The sequence below is a fragment of the Pipistrellus hanaki genome (assembly GCF_964339955.1).
Source record: "Pipistrellus hanaki genome assembly, chromosome: 6".
NCBI classification, from domain to species: Eukaryota; Metazoa; Chordata; class Mammalia; order Chiroptera; family Vespertilionidae; genus Pipistrellus; species Pipistrellus hanaki.
Genome location: NC_140508.1, coordinates 57120191 through 57143205, shown reverse-complemented (window position 1 = coordinate 57143205; position 23015 = coordinate 57120191).

Here is a 23015-nt window from a genome sequence, read left to right as displayed (position 1 = left end):
ATAATTGATTGGCTGCCTCCTGCATGTCCCCCACTGGGGACCAAGTCCGCAACCCAGGCATGTGCCCCCGACAAGAATTGAACTCAGGACCTTTCAGTCTGAAGGCTGACACTCTGTCCATTGAGCCAAACCAATCAGGGCTTGCCTATTTCTTTTAACAGCCCAAGACTATATGGCATGTATGATTTCTTCTCACATCCCGTTAACTAGAACCAATTCACATGGTCAAACCCAGGTGCAGATGAGCCTGAGAAATTCACACTTGGCTGAATGGCTGTGTGTTAAACTAAAATTTGGGTAATTCTATTGCTAGAGGGAGAGAGGACAATGCAAACAGAGAGGTGACTAGCAGTCCCAGGTATAGTCCACCTGCAGATCACCATAACATCCTGCTCACTCTTCTTCTTTTTTCAAAATATATTTTTCTTGATTTCAGAGAGGAAGGGAGAGGGAGAGATAGAAACATCAATGATGAGCAAGAATCACTAATTGGCTCGCCCCTTGCTGGGGATTGAGCCCACAACCTGGGCATGTGCCCTTGACCGGAATCGAACCTGGGACACTTCCATCCACTGATACTTTATCCACTGAGCTAAACTGGATAGGGCACTCTTTTTCTTTCTACACACAAAACACATTTTTCTTCTGATCTAATGAAACAACACAAAGTTCCATTTGTCCCCTTCATTCAGCTCAAAATCTAGGACCTCTGAGTGGTATGCACTCCCCTCATCAAGTGTACATGTGACCCTCATGTGAGCATCTACTGAAAAAGAAGTATCTGTCTTCTCAAGACCACCATAAAGAGAGTGGCGAATTAAGAGCAACATTATAAAAATCCTCTCTCAGAAAGAGAAAGAGAGGGAAACAGCAATCATCGGACTACTGCAATGACGTAATGCCCAGTGAGATTAAAGGCTCCCTGTCCTGACAATAATGTGTTTCTACATTAGATCCTGACTCAGCCAAGGGATCTCCTTCTTCATTGTCCTCTGTGGCCTTTGGCTTTCCCTCTGGAAGGCTCTTCCACCTATTATCCTCCATAGCCACATCTAAAGTGCTATCGAAGAGTATGCTCTCAGGTGGATTCATTTGTAGGGACTGGGGGATTGCTTTAGAAACTGAAGAATTACAGATTCTTAAAGGCCAGTCTGTGCATTCTTAATACATTTCTGGTATATTTCTTTCCATCCAGCTCCTTGGTGAATTAACCACAGCCATACATCTTGTCTGAAAAAAATGTTCTTAAATCTGAAGAGTCTATTCTTTCACTCACTGGCTGGTACATGGCACAAACCCACACCCATTATGATGGGTGTATTATGATGGGTACCCTGAGGCCATGTGAAAAAATAGGTTGGGGTTGGAAAGCAACCAAACTTTAATCTGGCCAACTCCCATTGTCTGGTAAAGAACACAAGAGAAAGCCTTGACAAAACATTGGTGGAAAGGTATTCCATTTCACTCTGTTTTCAATCTGGCTAATGTGTGCCTGAAATCATCTCTCTCATAGAACTTAGATAAATGCAGAAAAGGAAGTCAACACACATTCTTACTTTTCTCAAACACTTCCCCCAGAACTGTGGACCTGATTGGCATGAGCAGTACTTTCCAATATATTACAGGAGATAATTTGCCTGAAATTAATATACATACTGCATCTTTCTTTTCATTAGTGTAAGCATGGTATACCTTTCTTTATCCCTTTACTTTTAATCCGTGTCTTTATATTTAAATTGGGTTCTTTTAGATAATATAGAATTGGGTCTTGTTATTTTATCCATCTTGATAGTCTCTGTCTTTTCATCAGTATATTTTGATAATACACATTTAAAGTGATTATTATATAGTTAGATTAAGAGCTATCATATTTATAGATGCTTTTAAAAAATATTTTATTGATTTCAGATAGTGAGTGGATGGGAGAGAGAAAGAGAAACATCAATGATGATTATTGATTGGCTGCCTCTTGCACACCCCACACTTGGGATTGAGACTGGAACTTGGGCATATGCCCTGACCAGGAATTGAACCATTACCTCCTGGTTCATAGGTCACTGAGCCATACCAGCCAGGCATAAATGCTTTTTATTAATTGTTCTTGTTCTGTTTGTTTGTTTTTTAATCATCCACTATTTATGCCTTCTCTGGTTTAATTGAGCACTTTATATGATTCAATTTTCCTTCCTCTCTTAAAATATCAATTATACTTTAATTTTTTTTAAATCATTGCCCTAGAGTTTATAATATACTTTTACAACTTATCTAAGCCTACTTTGAAATAACATTAAACCACTTCATGTGTTTGCATGAGAGGCAGCCAATCAATTATTCTCTCATAATAATATTTCTAATTCCTCCCACCCATCCTATATAATAAAAGCCTAGGTGGTGTCTTGCCCTCACATGATGCCCTCTTGCAACATCATCACAAGATGGCCACCACAAGATGGCCGAACGCACAGGAGAGGCAGGGCCTGGTGGCCACTCCATGAGATGAGGCCTGGTGGTCCTGTGACTCCACCACCTCGCATGAAGGAGGTGCGTTGCAGCAGGGAAGGGCAGTTGGGGGCGATCAGGCCGGCAGGGGAGCAGTTAGTCATCAATCAGGCCAGCTGGGGAGCGGTTAGGGGACGATCAGGCTGGCAGGCAGAAGTGGTTAGGGGCAATCAGACAGTCAGGCAGGCGAGCGGTTAGGAGCCAGTGGTCCCAGATTGTGAGAGAGATGTCCAACATTCCCTCAGGGGTCCCAGATTGGAGAGGGTGCAGACCGGGTTGAGGGACACCAATCCCCAACCCCACCCCGTGTACAAATTTTGTGCACTGGACCTCTAGTCTTTTATAATACTGCTCTCCTCTACTGGTACTTCACTTATCCATAGCTATACTCGCCCAATATACTGTTGCTATTTTTTTAAAATATATTTTTATTTATTTCAGAGAGGAAGGGAGAGGGAGAGAGAGATAGAAACATCAATGATGAGAGAGAATCATTGATCAGCTGCCTCCTGCACGCTTCCCACTGGGGAAGGAGCATGCAACCTGGGCATGTGCCCTTGACTGGAATCGAACCTGGGACCCTTCAGTCCGTAGGCTGACACTCTATCCACTGAGCCAAACCAGCTAGGGTGCTATTATTATTATTTTTAACTAACTATTATCTGTTAGATCAATTAAGAATAAGAAAAAATATTTTATTTTATCTTTATTTCTGAATGCTTCATTTCTCAAACTCTACGTAGATCTGAATTTTTAAAGATTTAAAAAATATATATTTTATTGATCTTTTACAGAGAAGAAGAGAGAGGGATAGAGAGTTAGAAACATTGATGAGAAACATCAATCAGCTGCCTTCTACACATCTCTTACTGGGGATGTGCCTACAATTGAGGTACATGCCCTTGATTAGAATTGAACCTGGGACCCTTCAGTCCGCAGGTCAACGCTCTATCCACTGAGCCAAACCTGTTAGGGCTGAATTTTTTTAAATTGTGGTAAAAAAAATATAACATATAATTTATCATCTTAACCATTTTAAGGGTACAGTTCAGTGGTGGTAAGTGTACTAACATTGTTATGCAAGCAAAACTGAAACTCTATATCCATTAAACAACTCCCCATTTCCCTCTTCCCTCAGCCCCTGTTAACCACGATTCTACTTCTTGCTTCCATGAAATTGGCTTTTTTAATTTTTAAATTTTATTTACTGAATGATTGATTTTTTTTTTTACTTATTTATTTTTAAAATATATTTTATTGATTTTTTACAGAGAGGAAGAGAGAGGGGCAGAGAGTCAGAAACATCAATGAGAGAGAATCATCAATCAGTTGCCTCTTGCACACCCCCAACTGGGGACGTGCCTGCAACCAAGGTACATTGGTTGACTGGAATCGAACCCGGGACCTTTCAGTCTGCAGGCCGATGCTCTATCCACTGAGCTAAACTGGTTTCGGCTGAATGATTGATTTTAGAGAGAGGAAGAGACAGAGAAAGAAATGTCAATTTATTGTTCCACTTATTTATGCATTCATAGTTGATTCTGTATGTGCCGGGATTCAAACCTGCAACCTTGGTATATGGGGACAACCCTCTAACCAACTGAACTACCCAGCCAGGCCCTAAAATTTGCTATTTCATACTCTTCACATAAGTGGAATCTTATGTATTTGTCTCAAACATGTGATTGTTGGGTCATATGATAGTTCTATTTTTATTAATTTTTTGAGGAACCACCCTACTGTTTCCTATAGCAGCTACATTCTCACTCACAGTGCACAAATGCTCCAATTTCTCTACAGACTTGCAAAAGTTTTTTGTTTTATTTTGTTTCAGTTTTTTAATAGTTTCAGTTTTTTACTATTATCAATAAGTAAAAGGTGTGAGGTGATTTTGATTTACATTTCTCTAATGATTAGTGATATTAAGCATCTTTTTATATGTTTGTTGGACATTTGTATATCATCTTTAGAGAAATATCTATTCAAATTATTTGCCCATTTTCTAATCAAGTTATTTTTTGCTATGAGTTGGAGACTAATTTTTTAAAATATATTTTTATTGACTTAAGAGAAGAAGGGTGAGGGAGAGAGAGAGAAAAACATCAATGATGAAAGGGAATCATTGATTTGGCTGCCTCCTGCACACCCCCAACTGGAGATCAAGCCCACAACCCAAGCATGTGCCCAGGACCCTTCAGTCCGAGGGCTGATGATCTGTCCACTGAGCCAAACTGGCTAGGGTGAGACTAATTTTTATATACTGCTAGTTCAGGATGGGAATCAGAAGTCATTCTATGGATTACTAGTTTTATGCATTATATTTAGCAATATATAAGATCAGCATAAAAAAGACCACTTCATAAGAAAGGATTAAAAGACAGAAATGGAAAGCACTCTCCTGACCTAAGACAATCACTGCTCCCTACGTGTGGTATAAGATTGTAGTTCTGGTTGCTGAAGGTCAATAAGGAGATAATTAAGCTCATTATGGTCCAGAGAACTGTGGAATGGGGAACCAACTAAAGCAGAAGTTACAGTCTTTTTGCCATTGTCACCAGTTTTTCCCTATAGCATTTTAGGTCTTTAAGACTTCTGAAATGCATTTTGTCAGGTAATCTAACTTTGTTATTTTCAAATGGTTATCCAGATCTCATCATTGATTAAATAATTTTCTTTTCAAATTCCTAATTGAAAAAGTTGCCTTTTTTATGTGCTAAAATCCCATATGAATTTGAGCCTGTTTCTGGCTTTCCTAGTCTACTCCATTGTTTTATTTATGCTTTATACCAGTATCACAGTAGTTTAACCTTATTATATTGGGGAAAGAGTCTACTAATTTATCCCAACTAATCCTCCTTCTGCCTTCAACCTGAATTTTAACTGAACATGTTGATATGCCTGACAGCTGGGCACTGTAGATTACAGCTTACCTTGCCAACTGGTGTGGTCATGTGACTAGGATGAAGCCCATGGTGAGTGAAGATGAGGTGTGTAACTTCATCAGGTCATTCCCTTAAAGACAAGTCTAGTTGGCCTGGACTTTTCTGTGGGCTAGAATGTGGATGTGGAGGTTATCCAGTGTCTACCGTGTGGAAAGGACACTAGCCCAGATAACAATAGCACAAGATGAAAGAAATCTGAATGCTTGAATAACTTTGTAACACTGGACCATTCACCTCTAGACAGTTTAGGGAGATTTAATATCCTATCTCATTTGAGCACTATAGCTTGTACCTCTTTGTCTACCACCTGGGTGCACAATACTATGATAATTTTATTATTTATTATACTTACTTTTATTATTGGCAGCTAAAGGACAATATTTTTAAATCAGCAACTTTTAAAAATATATATATTTTATTGATTTTTTTACAGAGAGGAAGGGAGAGGGATAGAGAGCTAGAAACATCAATGAGAGAGAAACATTGACCATCTGCCTCCTGCACACCCCCTACAGGGAATGTGCCCGCAGCCAATGTACATGCCCTTGACCGGAATTGAATCTGGGACCTTTCATTCCACAGTCCAATTCTCTACCCACTGAGCCAAACTGGTTTCGGCAAATCAGCAACTTTTATATATATCATTTATAAACAGCTAAAATATGATAGAGAAAACATCTAATTTTAGTAAAACAAACTCATAAAATTCTTAAGAATAACACCATCAAGAAATGAATATTTAGCCGAAACCGGTTTGGCTCAGTGGTAGAGCGTCAGCCTGCGGACTGAGGGGTTCCGGGTTCGATTCCAGTCAAGGGCATGTACGTTGATTGCGGGCACATCCCCGGTAGGGGGTGTGCAAGAGGCAGCTGGTCGATGTTTCTCTCTCATCGACGTTTCTAGCTCTCTATCCCTCTTTCCTCCTCTCTGTAAAAACTCAATAAAATATATTTTTAAAAAAAAGAAAAAAAAGAAATGAATATTTAGGAATATATATTTTTGTTTTTCTGTAGTGATTTCTATAGTGATTAGATAGCTAGATACATAAATACATACAAGAGAGAGATTTATGATCACATAGTTATATAGAAGCTAGAGGCCTGATGCAGGAAATTTGTGCAAGGGGCTCAGCCCTTGCAGCCCCAGCTTTATCCAAATGGTCGTCTGGAAGGATGTACAGAAGGCTGTTCGGCTATCCAGTCTAATTAGCATATTATGCTTTTATTATTATAGATAGATACATTAAGAATGGCAAAATGGGTTTTACAAAATTCTAATCGAATCTCAATTCCATTTTGGTGGGAAAGTTTACTAATGATTCTAAACTAATTTCTTTGGAAGAATAAATAGCAAACAAGGTAACCTTTGGGTGGTAATTAGCAAACTTTATTGCTCAAGAGCCAGGTCAAGAAGAATAAAAATGTTCACTCGCCACCACGTTGTACTCTTGCAACATGAAAATAGTTTTCTTGTTTCCATGAAATACAAGTCTCTTGTTTTTCTGCTCTGTTAAAGAATGCCAATGAGAAAATTAACAGTTCTTTGTAGTCACTACACTATTAGTATCTGGGTGTACTTAAGAATAAGGAATCTTGCCAAAACTGGTTTGGCTCAGTGGATAGAGCGTTGGCCTGCGGACTGAGAGGTCCCAGGTTCGATTCTGGTCAAGGGCATGTGCCTTGGTTGCGGGCACATCCCCAGTAGGGGATGTGCAGGAGGCAGCTGATCGATGGTTCTCTCTCATCAATGTTTCTAACTCTCTGTCTCTCTCTCTTCCGCTCTGTAAAAAAAATCAATAAAATAAAAAAATAAAAAAAGAATAAGGAATCTTTTATCCCTTACATTTCTTTCTTTCTTTTTCTTTTTTTGTTAATTCTCACCTGAGGATAGTTTCCCTATGATTTTTAGAGAGAGTGGAAGAAAGAGGGAAAGCCAGAAAGAGATATCTTTTGTGAGAGGAACACATAGATCGGATGCCTCCTGCACCTGCTGATGGGGCCGGGGCCTGGGAGGAGCCTGCAACCAAGATACATGCCCTTGACACTCTATCCGCTGAGCCAAATCAGCTAGGGCTATCGCTTACATTTCTGAGTTCACTAAGGATTATTCAATACATTATCTTTCTCATACTTGAAAAAACCTCATGAGGTTGATTTTATTTTTTATCATTTCTATTTTATAGAGGAGAAAAACTGACTTACACAAGGAAGCTTGATAAAGTAAAAAAGTGTGAAAGGCCGGAAGTAGCAGATTTCACACAATGTAACGTTCCCTAGGAATCTGGGGATGACTCCGTGTCAGGAGGATGCAGAGCAGCAGGGCGAGGCCTTGCCCCTTCCTACCCGGGTCTTTGCTGACCGCACTGCCTCTGTGGACAGCGCAAGGTGAGCTGGTGCGGGACCTGGGCACCTCCCTGCCTCTCTGAAGGCTGGTCTCTGGCACCTGCCCTGGCCTTCCCCAGCTGAGGCAAATTGCTGTTGTCCTACAGGCTTCTTTGCCAAACAGATAAAATGCTTTTGAACAATTCCTGGCTAGGTTTCCTTATGATAAGCTAGTTTCTGTTTCCTGAGCCCTTTTTATCCTGGAGCAAGGGCAGAAGTCATCTCCAGAAGAAAAAGGATATGATGAAGGAGAAAGAGGAGAGGAGCCACGGTAAGGGGGTGGATGGTTGAACGAGTGTTCAGGTCTTCTCATTTTGGGCTGAGACAGGTCACACACTGTGGTTGGAGCAGAGGAGAGTGGAGTACAGTTTCCCAAGCCGCTCTTGATTCCCAGGAAGTTTCATCAAACCCAGAATATTCCGAAGACAGGTTTCATGATTGGGGAAGACACAAAGGTGGTTGACTTGAGAACAAGGAACTTGTGGTGCCCCCAGAGGGCAAAGATAAGCGGACCTGACAGCAGAAGTTTGAATTGAGCCCTGGCAGGGGCCTGGTGAGAAGTGGGGCATAACTCAGAGAAAGAGAGCCCATTAGGCACTGAACAAGCCATAAATTACTCCAGCAGCTAACTTCACCAAGCAGACAGAGGACCTTGCCTCCGGGGCCAGAGGAGGCCTGGGTACTGCGCCATCCAAGCCTCTTTTATCTCAAAGGCATCAAGAGGATGTATAAGTCCTGTCTGTCTCCCAGATCAAGGAAGAGAAGTAGGAGGAGACTAAATTTAAGAGATATTTTATCTAAAAACATTCACTCCACTTGATGAAGATTTTATTCAGCCCTAATGGGAAGTTGAACTTGGGAACAAATGCTTATACTGAAACAAACCTGTGTAAGTGGGGAGAGATGGGAATACTGTGAAGGAAAGAAATGAAGCTTCCCCCCTGATACTTGAGAAGTGAAGAAGGGAGTGGCAGAGGGAGGTATGTTTGGAAATGAGCAATCCTAGGGAAAAGGAACTTGAAATTTTTTTTCACATCTGATTTGTGTAATTTTACAATCTTCTGCATCTTATTTCCTCTGTGTTGTAGGAATTGAAAGGCTGCGTGTAATGGGAACTGGGGGCACATACACAGCCCTTGGATTTTAGGATGCTTGTCACTTGTCTCTTATATGTGTGCAACTTAACAAAATTGAGGGAAAAGAGTGTTCAAGGGGGGGGGGGGGTGTGGTCTATTCCCACATGGAACTATTCCATTTTTTTTCCAAGAAATGTCTTTTTTTTTTTTTTTTAATATATTTTATTGATTTTTTTACTGAGAGGAAGAGATAGGGATAGAGAGTTAGAAACATTGATGAGAGAGAATCATGGATCAGCTGCCTCTTGCACACCCCCTACTGAGGATGTGCCTGTAACCAAGGTACATGCCCTTGATTGGAATCAAACCCGGGACCCCACAGTCCGCAGGCTGATGCTCTATCCACTGAGCCAAACCAGTTTCGGCCATTGCTAATTCTTGATGTAGTATTTTCTGAAATTGCCTGTTGACTTCCTGCCATGAAAGGCAAAGATTGTCCTCATGTCCACTTCTCCCCTGCCACTTTTCTCAGTAGATCTAGGTTCTCACTTTGAGTTCCTCTCTTGGTTACATTTATAATTTTAAATTAGCACCTTCATTTCTTGTTATGTCATTGACATTATCTATTTTCTCTCATCTCTGCTCTTCTGTTGTTGAGCTTCACTTTGTTGTGCTTTACAGATCCCTACTTTTTTATAAGACCCTCCACCAGCAAAAAGATAATGACTCGCTGAAGGCTCAGTTAGTATATTTTAGCAATAAAGTGTTTTAAAGTTAAGATGTGAACACTGTTTTTTAGACATAATGCTATGGTACACTTAATAGACTACAGTATAGTATAAACTTAACTTTTTAGTTGTTATTGTTAATCCTCAACCAAGGATATTTTCCCCCATTGGTTTTCAGAGTGGAAGGGTGGGAGGTGGTGGGGGGAGAGAGAGAGAGAGAGAGAGAGAGAGAGAGAGAGAGAGAGAGAGACATTGATGTGAAAGATACACATCATTTGGTTGCCTCCTGCAGGAGCCCCCACCAGGCTGGGCATCAAACCTACAACCCAGATACATACCCTTGACCAGGAATCAAACTCTCAATCCTTTGGCATGCAGGCTGACACTCTAGCTACTGAGCACACTGGCCAGGGTATAAACTTAACTTTTATATGCACTGGGAAATCTAGAAATTTGTGTGACTCACTGTATTGCAATATTCACTTTATTGCTATGGTCTGGAACTGAACTCACAATATCCCCAATGCCTGTCATCTGTGCTTTCATATTGTCAATAGCCATAACCTTGCTGTTTCCTTCACTATAAACACTCACATAGTTATTGATTACTGTGGCACTTCTATAAACATTTTTGTTTTTATTAACTATTTTCTTGACATTTCTAACTGCTACCAAAGTCTTAACACTCTATTGAAGATCTCTTATGGATTATGTATTACCATAAAAGTGATGTGATAGATTCCAAAGAAATTCCCCAAAGACTCCCTGGTCTCCACAGCTTCCGTCACACAAGGGACCACTCACTGAAATGATTCTAGTTCTGGTTCTGTCACATGTTAGTTATTTGTCCTTGGACAAGCCACCTGAACTCTCAGGACTTCAGTTATTTCACTTTAGAATGGGAAGAATACTAGCCTTTCAAGATTTAAAAATATATATATTTTATTGATTTTTTTACACAGAGGAAGAGAGAGGGATAGAGAGCCAGAAACATCGATGAGAGAGAACCATCCATCAGCTGCCTTCTGCACACCTCCCACTGGGGATGTGCCTGCAACCAAGGTACATGCCCTTGACCTGAATCGAACCTGGGACTCTTCAGTCCGCAGGCCGAAGCTCTATCCACTGAGCCAAACCAGTTTTGGCCCTTTCAAGATTTTGCAAGAAGTAAGAACATTTGTAAGAAAGTAAGTGCTTATAAAATGGTATACAAATGCATCCTATATTTTAAAAAGGCCAGGGACCATAAGTGGAATGACCTGAACGACCACTCGACTAGTCGCTATGAAGTGGGGGGCTGGCGATGGGAACTGGGTGGCTGCTGGTGGCGGGGCGGGACAAGGGCCAGCGAGGGGAATTGAGTGGCTAGTGGCAGTGGCAGGGCAGGACCTGAGGCCAGCAATGGGAACCGGGTATCTGGAGGAGGCAGCAGGGTGGGACCAGGGAGTGGTGAGTGGGCAGAAAGAAGGTGGGCCTGATCACAGACTAGGCCTAGGGACCCTACCCATACATGATTTCATGCACTGGGCCTCTACTATTATCATAAAAACTAAATCCTAGCCCACTCTAAGAAATTCTTGTGACTAGCAGCAAACATGTTGTGGAAAGTATTTTTATGTAGTATTATGGAAAGAAAATAAACTTTCTTTCCTGTATTTTTATGGAAACATTCAAAAGTGTCCCTTTCTAGAAGCTAGTTGGAAGCTGGAAGGAAGAAAGGGACACTTTTGAATGCAAAGTCATTGAAAACATCCACAATTATTATGCCTGGCTGCTGAGCAGATCGAGGCATTATAATAAACTCCACAAGAAAAGCCAAGGAATGAGCCCCACAGGAGAGTGCACTATATGAAAATTGGAGCTCCAGGCTTTTGGATAACAGTCAGGTTTTCTGGGTTCAAAAACTTCCATTGGCACTAGGACCATGATGGAGATAATTAACCTTTCTGTGCCTCAAGTTTCTCATTTGTAAAATGAAGGTATAACAGCTCCCATCTCATAGGGTTTCTCTGAGAATTAAGTAAGTTAATGCATTAAGGTCCTTATAAAAGGTTGCAAGGGAAATGGCATCATACAAAAAATATTAACCACTATTATATCTAGATAGCCTAATGGCAGTTTATCCTGATTTGAGGAGACTTTTCTATGTAAATTCAGAATACTTAACTGGAACCTTTGAGTTCGATTGTACTTTATGCTTTTGCTAGCAAATGGTATGAACTAACCCCTGTAATCATTCCCTTCTCATCTACCATGCTGATTCCTTTACTATAAACACTAATACGTTTATTGATTACTATTGCACTTCTGTAAACATCTTTGTTTTTGTTCACTCTTGAAATTTGTTTTCCAGGTTACATGCATGATGTCATTGTGGTTCTATTTGCAACAGTATTCCACTTGTATTTTCAGTGGAGGTAGACAGAGAAAGAGTTAGAATAGTCCTACAAACAATGCTTTCATTGAGCATTTGAAAATGCCGTGTGTGTGTGTGTGTGTGTGTGTGTGTGTGTGTGTGTGTGTATGTATGTTTATGTGTGTTTTCTATCACTCTGTTGACTCACATTCAGCTTGTGGTCTGCTTTCTTTCCCAGACTTTTTCCCCTGGTTCCATCTAACCAATGGTTGCCCAGTTTGTGTTTATGGAATTTATTCCTTCCTTATCCACAAAAATCTACCTCTGTAACCTCAAAATGTATGTGGGTGTGCCCATCAAGGACAAACAGTAGAGATGTTGTGTTTTGGAGCCAACCTATGCACAAGATCCCAGGACATGAGCATTTACTTTGGGCCAATGTCATTTACAAATACAAAAAGCTATCCCCTTGGCTGAATGATCTCAGAATTCTCTGGGGTGAGGAACTGGGAAAGGCAGTTTCAGGTTGAACCTGTTTGGTTTCTTTTTGCTGGGGCAGGGTGACCACAGTTTAGGGTTTGCTTTCTCTGCCCTGAAGTTTCAGAGCTTCCCTGGTGAACTTTGAAGTGAATGAAGTAACTGTCTTATTTTATGCAAACAGGGGCTGCTTTGTCACCCAGACAGCGAGCCTAGTATTCTAGCACAGCAGTGGCATGTGCTCAAAAAGACAGACATACCTGCGAGAGCATTACCTTCCCCATGCCAAAGCACTTGGTAAGCTTTGAATCATAAATGGGCTATGCAGAATGCCAACAAAGGGAAATAACTCTGTAACACAGTATTTTTACCAGAATGCAGAAACCAATGATGTTTTGTCTGCTTTGGGATGTCTGCCTCCTGGTCCAGAACCCCCTTCCCCAACATTGATGCAGAAGAGCATATATTTTCTTGCCTTTCTTTCCTGTTTCTAGAACTTCTTGGTTGACACTTTCTAGGAAAATATCTTCTTTCTTTTCTTTCTCTCTTTAGTTGTGAACTTCATAGTGCCTCCTAATAAGTTGTAAATGCACATTATGTTCATCTAATATGGGATGTATTTATAAATTTTATTCTGCTTTTTTTACTTAGTATATTTTGGGCGTTGCCCAATGTCATTAAATTTTTTTGAAAACCTAACTTTTGATGCTTTCATAATGTGACTACTTATGTACTATGATTGCTTAACCATTCCTTTTTTTTTGCCATTGGATTGTCACTTCAATATTGCATCTGATTTACGTGTTGGTTAGCCATTTCATCTGTAGAGGATGACTCTGGCAAGTCCCCTGCTAAATAGGTCACAAGATTTAATAAAATTATATTAATTAATAAGTTAATAAAAGGTGTGTCTGCTGTAGGGAAGGAAAATAATCTTTTCCCTCTATTCATCTTAGGCTCATTGGGGCCCTGCAAATCAGACTGTCAAGACAGATCAGAGAAAAACAGACATATGCATTTAACCTGGGAGTACTCATTGAAGAATAATAACTCAAAGAGGGTGGTTAGAACTTAGGCTTATATAGCATCTTAAGAAAAAAGTAATAATTTTGTAGAAAAGTTACAAGACAAAGGAAAATGACTTTGAGCTTCTAAAGGTAGCAAATTGTAGAAAGGCACATATTGGGGCAAACAAAGGAAGATAAAGGGTAATTAGTAAAGTTTGTTATGTAGATTTCTTTGGTGCTATCTCCAGGCTGATAAGAGTCTAGAAGTTGTCTCTGGTGATTAGCTTCTGTGCTTTCTAGTGAAGAGGGCTTCAAGGGGGTACATCTTTATAAATTTATGCTGCAATTTTTGGCAAATAAGGGTAGAACAGAGCTTTTCTTGTATTTGCTTTTTCTCAGTTGTCTTCTGCCCAAAATAATCCTATGTCAAAATGACATTTACTTATTTATTAAAGATTTTTTAAATTGATTTCAGAGAGGAAAGGGAAGACATAGAAACATCAATGATGAGAGAGAATCATTGATTGGCTGCCTCCTGCACACACACACCCTAACTAGGGATTGAGCCTGCGACCCAGGCATGTGCCCCTGACATAGGAATCGAACCTGGAATCTTTCAGTCTGCAGGCTGATACTCTATCCACTAAGCCAAGCCGGTTAGGGCAAAACAGCACATTTTAGGAGGCATGTTCTACTACTCTGCATTGCATTGAAGCCAGTCATCTTCACTAAGGCTGACATCCGCTTCTAAGCGGACTTCTGCCTCGGATATCCCTGCTGCAGAGACCAATCAGTTGTCGAATTTGAACCCACAACTGATTAAGCCGGGGTAGACACCAACCCAAGGGTAGGCCAGAGTCAGTGGGAAGGATGAACTGGGTCAGACTGAGAAATCGTGAGAGTAGGAGGCAGTTAACCTAGAGAGGCAAAGATGAGAAGATGAAGATAGAAGCCTTGAGGCAAAAAACACAGTGGGAGAAAGAGATCCCAGATTTGAGTTCCATCCTGGCTATGTCACTTGATCTTGAGGAATTGACTTAACCCCTTTAAACCTCATTGTTCTCATCATAATTTGAATAATCACACTTACCTCTTAGGGTTTTGGGGAGGATTAGAGATAGTGTATATATAGGACTTCACCAAATGGTAGCTGTTATTATACATAAAAGTATTCTTGAAGAAGGAAATAAATACAGTAGAATCTTTTAAAATCATCACTATAATAAAGAATAAAATATATAGAGGAAGTAAAAGATTTATAGAACACAATAGCTAGATTTTAAGTTTTTAAGACTATGTCTTAAGACATAGTCTCTTTTAATCACCTATGTTTATACTCAGAACTTAGCACAATGCTTGACAGATTTTAAGTGCTCAATAAATGTATATTGCTTTCAGTAAACAGCTTCAAAGCAAGGTTTTTCTTTGACTGTAGTACGACTCAGATACCTAGGTGACTGAACATTTTTGCCTCGTCATGACTTGCCTCAGTGAAATTCACTGAGCCCTTTGTATGTGGAACCACTGCAGCAACTATAATTTTACTTCGAAAGCTTGAGGTTTATGAGGCCATTTTTCCTTCCGTCTTTTTAAAAATTTATTATTCTTTTAATCCTCATTTGCTTTTCAGTTTCCACCATATTTCACATACAAGCAAAACAAACACAAAAGACCTTTCATAAAAGTAACTTTCCCCTGTTAACTCCTGTCCCTGAAACTTACTGGGAGAATAAAACAATCACAAAGAGACAAAAATGCAAGCTGATGCTTGTTCCCCAACTCCTTAATATGATACAAATACTGATATTGTTAAAGAGAACACCACAGATCTAAACTGGTGGCATTTGTGCTTAAAGTCCATGATACCAAACCTAGATCTCATACCTGACTTAATTCGTGTTTCAATTTTTGAGAAATATAATCTTAATAAGCCAATCTGGAATTTTTCTGGTCAACACCAATGAGGTAATCTGTTACCTGGGCTCCCTCCATCTCCCATAGAGAGAAGAGGCAATGTGCATGATAAAAATGCTTGGTGTTCCTCTCCCTGAAAAAGAAAATGTCCTAATCTAAAAATAACCCTTTCTTTTCTATTGTTCATAGTTCCCTCACCCCACCTTCTTTGTATAAAAACTTTCCATTTTGTACAACCCTTTGGAGTACCCTTCTAGTTGCTAGATGGGATGCTGCCTGATTCACAAATTACTCAATAAAGCCAATTAGATTTTCAAATTTACTTTACTGAATTCTGTTGTTGTTGTTTCCCAACAGTATTTTAGTAAAAAGGTTTTGAGGTCCTGGAAATAACCCTTAACCAAAGGCAGGATGAGCCATAGGAAAGAAAGGAAACACAGCTAAGGCACCAGATAGTATGAGGTATGGTAAACCTGTTGCTTTTGTCTTCTCAATACAGCACTCCTCTTACACAATTGGTCTTCACAGATCCCATGGGACTGGCCATGGGGATGAGTACACTAACCACCTCATCCAATCATAACATCCCAGCCATGTTTACACGATGCAATTGGGCTCTGAACCATGTAAGTCCATTTATATTTCTTTCAAGAGATTTGATATATGAAGTACTGGGAAAAGAGGGAGCATTCCCTTTTTGCATTATAAATTATAAGGTTATCTAAAGGATTTTGGTACCAGTAGCCATATTTCCTGCCACAAATAATGAGCATATTTCTATCAGAAGAGAATTACATACAGGAGAAAGAGAGAGGGAAAGGGAGAGAAAGAGGGAGGGAGAGAAAGAGAGAAGGAGAGAGAGAGAGGGAGAGAGAGAACACCTCAGAGGAAGAGTAGGAAATATAATTCTGATTACATCATGTAAATACTTGAATGCAACTGACTAAAACCATGGTTTGAGTGGATTGTAAGAGCAGAAAATTAGTTCTAATGTCCCCACCCCCACCATAATTCCAGCTCCAGCTGTGGTAAAATGTTAGGAAGGTTTTTAACAAAGAGGAAAGTTACTCTGCAAAGAAGCAGGTTGTGTCAAGAAGAACAAATCCTCAAGTGATTAACTGTCAAACATCCACACACCATTTGAAGGGGAAGATGAAACTATAATTGATGTAACCAGAAATAGACAAGAGGTATCTAGTCAAAATTTAACTAAAAAATCCTGCAGCTTCTTTATTCTAGAATATGATCTCTCTATATAAAAGACTAAGCAACCAAACAACCGAATTACTGGTCAACCAGTTGCTATGACGTGCACTGACCAACAGGGGACAAACGCTCAATGCAGGAGCTGCCCAGTGGTGGTCAGGGTGCTCCCACAACCTCCCTCAGACCCTTCCTTTAGCCAGCCAACCTTGTGTGGCCTTTCTCCCCCTATTCCCCAACTGGCTGGCCCTATGGCCCCAATTGCTGGCCAGGCCAAGGGACCCTACCCATGCATGAATTTATGCACTGAACCTCTATTGTCATAATTCATAATATTCTTGTGTTGGGACAATAGAATTTAATTCAGTCACTTCTTGACAGGTCTTTTTATTCATTGATTCTCCCATTCTATTTATTGTTGACAAATTATCTGGTATATGTGCATGGGCAAAGTGATTCCTATTTCTTTCTTTGTTTTCTTTTTCTCTCATTAATTTCACTGGTTACAATGGTAAAGATCAACAAAAAACAAATCTATACTCTTTGTACTTCCAGGTTGGGTGTATCAGAATGACCATACAGCATCCTGCTGTCCACTCATTCACTGGTTGCTGTAGATATTGAGCCACTGAATAGCAAAAACCATGATGTATACCATAATAGTTAACATCCCTTCCAGCCTTAAAATTCCATGAACCCAATTTCATATTCCAATTCACCAGCCAACCACAGAAATTAATGGCCGGGTGGAATGTATGTTCTTTATAGGTAGACAATTTCCTATAAACCTAATACAAGGAACTTACAACGATTCCTTTTCCCAAGTATTTTGCCGAAAGAATAATCTTCAGGTGGGGAGAATCTAAATGTATTAATTATCTACTACATGTAGTATAAAATAACTAGTGTTTAAAGTACTAGAAACAAATGATAAAGGTTGAATTAAAAAGACTAGGTAATAACAAACACATTGATAAGCAAAAATATGAATTAATAAAATGTGTGACAAGAAAGATTTTTTTCTCTACCTTTCTAGGTTCTTCTGGCTGATCTAATAATCAAATTGGCATGAAAGCGATTAACAAGAGAAAAACAAGTTAAAGTTTATTAACAAAGACTGAGGGACACTGAGTAACTAAACAAAATGGCAGAAGCTGTGACCTTAAATACCACCTTCAGCTAAAGTCAAGAGAAGAGGATGGGGAGTCTGTTAGGGGAGATTACCAGGAAAATCACAGTAAACAAGGGTAAGATTGTTATGCAGATTTAAATTCATGCCTTCTCCATTAACAACAGTTCTAGAGATTTAGATATTCTACATTTTCTGGTATACCGAGGGAAACATCCTTACAAGTGGAGATTTCCCTTATAAATGTAAATGTCCTTTACAAAGGGCAATTTCTACTTGGTTTTCAAAGTTTCTCCCTTATCTGCTGTTTCTTAAAATTAACCAACCTAAAATAATCAATATCCCAAAAAGGCACGTTTTGGGGTGGCAAACTCTGCTCCCCTTTATACACAAGGAGGTCATTAGACTGCGGTGGCTTTCATGCCTTAGTAGCCTACATGTAAGCAAACCAAACCTAAGCTTGAAATGCCTCAAGGTTAAGATATCAAAAACTAAAGACCACTGGTCAAGAATAGCCAAATAGGCTTTCCCAAATAAGGCAAACCTAAACTATAGCCATTCAAATAATTTCCTTGCTTTACTTCCATGTCTTCTCTATAAAAGTCTTGCCCCTGGCTATTGTCACTGGAGCATTCTTAATTGTAGTGCCTGATTCAAACTGATTTTTAATCAAGTAAAATCTTAAAAACTTTTTTTTTTGGTATTAATCCTCACCTGAGGACATTTTTTCCCACTGATTTTCTTTTCTTTTCTTTTTTTTGGGGGGGTGAGGGGAAGGAGAGGAAAATGGATTAGAGAGGAACACATTGATTGGTTGGCTCCCCCCACGTGCCCCAGGGAGCAAACTGCAACCCTTTGACAGGGAATCTAACCCCCTGGTGCGAATGACACAGCGGCCAGGGCAAACAAAACTTTTAACAAGTTCTTGTTTATCTTCTGTCAGCCACGTTGTTCTTAAAATAATTTGTGTAACTTTCAGAAAATAAATGTCCACAGGTTTAAAATAGATTTTTCAATCTGGTGAGATACAGAGGAAGACTTCAAAAAATAATTTGCATCCTAAATGAATAATCTTCGTTTACAATGTCAAAGTTTTCTTCTAAATCAATATTATATGATTTTGCAATGAATGGCAGTGACCTCCTACTGGGATTGGTCATGTTTACTAAATTGAATGACTCATTGATGTGATACAGAAAACAATTATTTCTGGTATTTTGTATTGTCTGTCTGATACTCAGCACATGAGAGACCCTTAAATGCTGAGTCATGAGGGCAATTCTATGAACTCTTGTAATTATTTCAATGCATCTGAATATTTAAATATTTAATAATAATACTTCCCAATTTTTCCCATTTAACTTTGTCATTTTCGGGGCAGTTGGAATCAGGAAAGGTCAGATTTCTATGGTGAAGGAATTTGGGGACAAATCCAAAGCACTGATGTCCATTATATGATCAAACTGAGCACATTGTTTTGTGATTTTTTTCTGTTTACCCCAAATACTAACATTACATACACACTTCTCAGGGAAGTATTTATTTATTTATTTATTTATTTATTTATTATTAAGCTTGTCGGGAAGGAAAAACTTTTCCTCTATCCTCTTAGGTTTAGTAATTAGGGACTTGTGAATTAAACCAACAAGACAGATAAACAGGAGAAAAAGCATAACATTTTAATTAATACATGCACAAGAGTTTACAGAAAACAGTGGAACTCAAAGAAGTATTAAACTTGGGAACATATTCTCTTTTAAGAGAGAAAAGAAGGTTGGGCTTCAAGGGGTGATAAATCATGGAACATAAAGGTTATTTTCAGGAAGGCATGTTTATGAAAGCTCATCCGAGTGCCAACTCCTCATCCATGGTGATAAGATCTCTCTTTTCCTTCTGGTGGAGGAGAAGGAGACACCTTCACGAAGAGAAATTTATGTCCTGCTTTTAGGCAGGTAAGGGAGGGCAATAACTCTTCTTACATCTGTTGATTCTTAATACTCTTTAGCTGAAAGGAATCCTTATACCAAAGTGAAATATTTTGGGGTAGGATATTCTGATTCCCTTCAAGTTATAAATTTACAGATTGTAAAATTCACCATTTTTGCTATTAAGTTCTATGAGTTTTGACAAACATATACAATGGTAACCACTACCACAATTAAGAAAGTTTCATAACCACCATCCCCAAATTCTACATGCCCGATTGTAAAAAACCTCACCCTATCTCTCAGGAGGATTTAGAACAGAGCATTTTCAATGCAAAGAACCCAAACCCTAAAGTAAACAGATCCTGTTTCCTAAATCACCATAACTATTCTTAAAAATAGTCACTAAAATGTAAGTGAAAAGCATGAATATAAAGCAGGTACTAGAAGCAAACATAAAAGCCCTCGCCCAGCTTTCTCAGTGCCTGGGAGCCTGGTGGAGACCCCACCCCACACCGCTGCTGTTGGTCACCATGTTCAGGGTGATTAGTGGGGCAATTGAGTCCCTGCTAACACCTGCTTTGGCCTGACGCTGCCTGCTCACTGCTCCGCCATCCCACCACGGTCTCATTCTTGCTGGGGCCCATTGGGACTGGTAGCACCTCCACTGCCACCTGCTGCCAGCACCACATTGCCAAAGCCCACCATGTTCTGCACCACCCCTGGTGGTCAGTGCATGTCATAGCAAGCAGTCGAACTCCCAAGGGGACACTTTGCATATTAGGTTTTTATTATATAGGATTGTTAACTGTTAACTATCTTATATCCACGTATGTAAAAGAAATATGTGTCTATTATTTTTTGATCCAATTCCAGAGATTTCTCCTGCTTTGCATTCTCCCATCTCCCTAATCTGCCATAGATGGATTTCACATAACCTCCTTTTATCTCCTTCTTTATAATGTATAAAATATTCTCTGAAGCATTTTCTCAATCCCTTGAGATCTTGCTTCCAGCAGTTATCACAAGTTTAGCTCAAGTAAACCATAAAAATTCTCTTCATGTTTGGCTGTTTCTTACATAGTTGGTACCCCACAGCAGACAAGCTGAAGGAGATGATGTAACCTTAGAGTTAGGATCACACACATAACACCTTCCATTTCATAATGGCCCTGTGTCAAGCCTGAATTCCCCAGGCTTAAAAGGCTATAGTGATCCAAACGTCCCACCCTTGTCTAGCCTTCTGAGATGTTGGGACAGGCAGAGGTAGCAGGAGTCTTTCCAGGGTATGGAGCAAGGGCTTAGTCAGAGACAGGAAAGCCCCATTAAATAGGAGTTCAATTGCAGTGTCTCCACGGAGGCCTCTGAGAGACAAAGAAAGACTCAACATAAATGGCCAGGCAGCTCTTTGCTTAGGCAGACTGAGCCCTAGACAGGCTGGGACTCAGTTACAGGGATTAAAACCCCAGTTCAATGTAGCACAAAGTTTGTTTAAAAAAAAAAAAAAAATGCTTCCTGGAAGTTGTATGCCCAAAGGTGTACCCAACTTCAGAAAATTTGACCATAAAGACTCTGACAATATCATCAGCCTGGTTGGTTGTTTTTCAATGCCTCCTGTTTGGGGCTGCTTTCTGCAGAAACTCCTCCTGTGGCCATAAAGGTAACTTGCAATATCCTGATTCATTTTCTCCCAGTTTGGTGACCAGAGAAGCATAAAAGCTCAGTTCCAACTAGGTTAAGTACATTCTGCCAAATGAGTTCTGAGTGTCTAATGCAGACCTGTTCAACACATAGAGAAAAAGGTAGTTGCCAAAATCAGTAATAATTAAACCAGTCTAAAACAATAAATGGCCAAGTTTGAAGGTAAATGAGGTGTTGAGAGGAATGTTATTTAGGAAGGAAATAGTAACTGGGTTGGGGGCGGGGGGGAGCCTCTTTGAAGAGTGCCCAGCTTTAAAATGAAACTTGTTCTTCAAACTTTTCTAAATAATCACAACCCATGTACACTAACCAAGTCTGTATGCTAATCCATTTCTATTCTTCTCCTGTGGACACTTTCAAAAAGAAGTCAGTATTTGCACTTTATTTTTTACTTTTTAATTGAATTTATTGGGTTGACATCTATATATACACAAAAGCCTAAGCAACTGTTATGACCGAATGACTGGGATGACCGGAATGTCCAGTTGACCAGTTGCTATGATGTGCACTGACCACCAGAGGGCAAATGCTCAACACAGGAGCTGCCTCCTGGTCATAGCCAACCTCCCATGGCGCCCCTTCTCCTCCTCCCCCCTGACTTTCCATGGCCTCTCTCCTCCCTCCACCCATCTGGCTGGCCTCTCAATCAGCCCCGATTTGGGGGCTGGCCAGCCAACCTCCTGTGGCCCCTCCCCACAGCTATCCAGCCCCCTGCTAGACCTCAGTCACCAGCCAGGCTGAGGGACCCCACCCATGCACAAATTCATGCACAAGGCCTCTAGTTGGTTAATAAAATTATATAGGTTTCAGGTGTACAATTCTTTATACATATTCTGTACATTGTATTGTGTGTGCACCATCCCAAGACAAGTCTTTATACTTTAGATGCAAATACTCACAACTGGGGAAGAACCACTAGGGAATTCTACTTTATTTTGTCCCATTGAAATAACAAGTGAAAATAACAAGATGTTTCTAAATTTTCATTCTTAAGTGATTAATTTCTGAAGTATTAAGTATTAAGTCTAAGTATGAGCTGATGAGCTACGATCACATTTTTATTTCTTAATGATTCAATGCTCCTGTCAAACCTTTTGATTTTAATATCATTTTTAATGAAACCTCCTATATAATAAACCGTTTTCTTTATTGTTTAGAAGCAAGTGCCCTCTGCCAGTAATTTTCATAGTGTGATCTATAGTCCATATTATTGACTTGCCTCAGCCCATATCTGCAGAATCAGAATTTCAGGGAGTGTGACCTGAGAATCTGTATTTTTCCAGATGATTCAAGTGCACACTAAAGTTGGAGAAGCAGTGTAGGTAATTTAGGGTATAAACAACTTGAGATCTTGTATTCTCCTTGACAAGATCAAAGGGCAGGAGCGGTGAAGGCTAGGAAACATTTTGAAAGGCCTCCAACAGTCAAGAGAGGTGTAGAGGATTATTCATAACTCTTTGGTGCCAAGAAATCTGGGACTTCTAAAGCTTAGAGCTAATGCATCTTGCATTAGTGACTTAGCATGCAGGAAATCCCTCCACCCACAGTGCCAGTGGCACAAGGAGTCTTGGCATCTCTTACATAAAACAAAGTTGGAATTTTTACAGGTTACCTAGGGACATCTGATTTCCTACTTGGTTATCTGAAAGTAAGAAAAATTATTGCACTCCTTTCTAC